Source organism: Sinocyclocheilus rhinocerous, unplaced genomic scaffold (assembly GCF_001515625.1).
Source record: "Sinocyclocheilus rhinocerous isolate Xijiao unplaced genomic scaffold, SAMN03320098_v1.1 scaffold19, whole genome shotgun sequence".
NCBI classification, from domain to species: Eukaryota; Metazoa; Chordata; class Actinopteri; order Cypriniformes; family Cyprinidae; genus Sinocyclocheilus; species Sinocyclocheilus rhinocerous.
The window spans coordinates 31,699-33,390 of NW_015638975.1; the positions used below are offsets into that span (position 1 = coordinate 31,699).

At 52.1% G+C, this 1,692-nt stretch overlaps 1 protein-coding gene across 2 annotated transcripts in view; it reads left to right on the top strand.

The window, feature by feature from the left end:
- Positions 1 to 1,692, top strand: part of LOC107750477 (immunoglobulin superfamily DCC subclass member 4-like) — a 34,431-nt gene that overhangs the window by 26,961 nt on the left and 5,778 nt on the right. The gene's annotated exons all lie outside the window — the stretch shown is intronic.

Below are 1,692 nucleotides of genomic sequence, written 5' to 3' on the forward strand. Positions count from 1 at the left end.
GACTCTACAGCATGATTTCATCATCCTGCTAGGTTCATCAAAAATTATTCTTTGGTGACCAGCTGACCGTCTCCTACCATATTGTAAAGACAGCTCGATCATGCAGGTTTGCATTGCATAACATCAGGAGGATCAGGCCCTTCCAAACAGAGCATGCTGCACAACTTCTTGCCCAGGCCCTTGTCATTTCTAGGCTGGACTATTGAAATGCTCTTCTAGCTGGACTTCCATCATGCTCAATCAAACCTCGACAAATGTTTCAGAATGCAGTGGGACGACTGGTCTTCCATGAGCCCAAAAGGGCCCACTTCACACCGCTCTTTATCTCTCTGCGCTGGCTACCGGTTGCCACTCGCATCAAGTTCAAGACATTGATGTTTGCGTACAGAACAAGCAGCAACCTTCCGGTCTCTCTCGTGAAACCAACACGGAAGTGACTAAAACTGCAATTCATCAGCTAGGTGGGCGTGGTTTCAGCAACCAGCTCCTGCCTCTTTGCCCATTTTCAATTATCCGGGAGCCGGCTCCACCTACTTTAGGCTTCAAAAACACTCTTCGGAAACCTACGGGTGCCGTCACGGACACTACGTCCATGTACAGTCTATAGTACAGAACAGCCACAGGCTGTCAGACTTTGTTCCGTGTTTTGTGTGTGTCTTGCTCCCCATGTGCCTTCCTATGCCCATATTTGGTTGGTTTCCGGTTCCTGTCCTCGTCATGTGATTTTCGTTTCCTGTTGTATGTGATTAATTAAGTTAATTTGTCCCAGGTGTTTCCCATGATGTTTCATTGCTCCCAGGTGTGTCTCGTCATCCCCTCCTCCTGTGTGTATAAACAGGGTTCCCTGTGTGTGCTCCAGGGTCCGGTATTGTTTATGTCTACTCCTCGTGCTACGTGTGATTCCCCGTGAAGATTAATAAATTCCTTGGTTGTTGTACTCTTGGTCTCCTCGTTCCTTGCTCCGTGCTCCCGCACCGTAGCAGATCGTGACAGAATACCGGACCTAACTGTAAGCGGCATCCCTTCCCCGTGTTTAATTTCCGTGTTTTTTAAAGTGTTTTTTGTTTTTTCCCGTTCGTTTCTCCCCGCCCTAATGGAGGAACGAGCAATGTTTGTCGCGTTAGCCCTGGCAAGCCCAGATCCCCTCGTCTTCGCGAGGGCGTTCGTGCCGCTCGCCCTCACCAGCTCCCTCAAGGGGGAAACCCTTGCAACGCTGTTCCGGATCGGGATAACGTTCCATCATTCCACGGAGCTCCCAGACACCACCGACCTCGACTGGAAGGAGACAGTCATTCGGTGTCTGGAGAGCCTCCGATCCCGATCCGGAACCCCTCTGCCGGCCATTCCCGAGTCAAGTAAACCGGCCATTCCTGAGTCAAGTAAGCTGACCGTTCCCGAGTCTAGTAAGCCGGCGGTTCCTCTGCCAAGCCCGCTGCCGTCCGCGGCCCACTCTAGTCCTCCGCCCGTTGATATGGCAAGCCGAACGAACATTGATATGGCAAGCCGAACGAACATTGATGTGGCAAGCCGAATGAACGTTAATGTGGCAAGCCCGTTGGACGGTAATATGGCAAGCCTGCCATGCGTTCATGAGGCCCCAGAGTTGGTTCCAGCCCCAGAGCTCGCTCCAGTGTCGGTTCCAGCCCCAAACCTCACTCCAGTCCCAGCTCCTCGAATGCGCTTAGCTGTGCC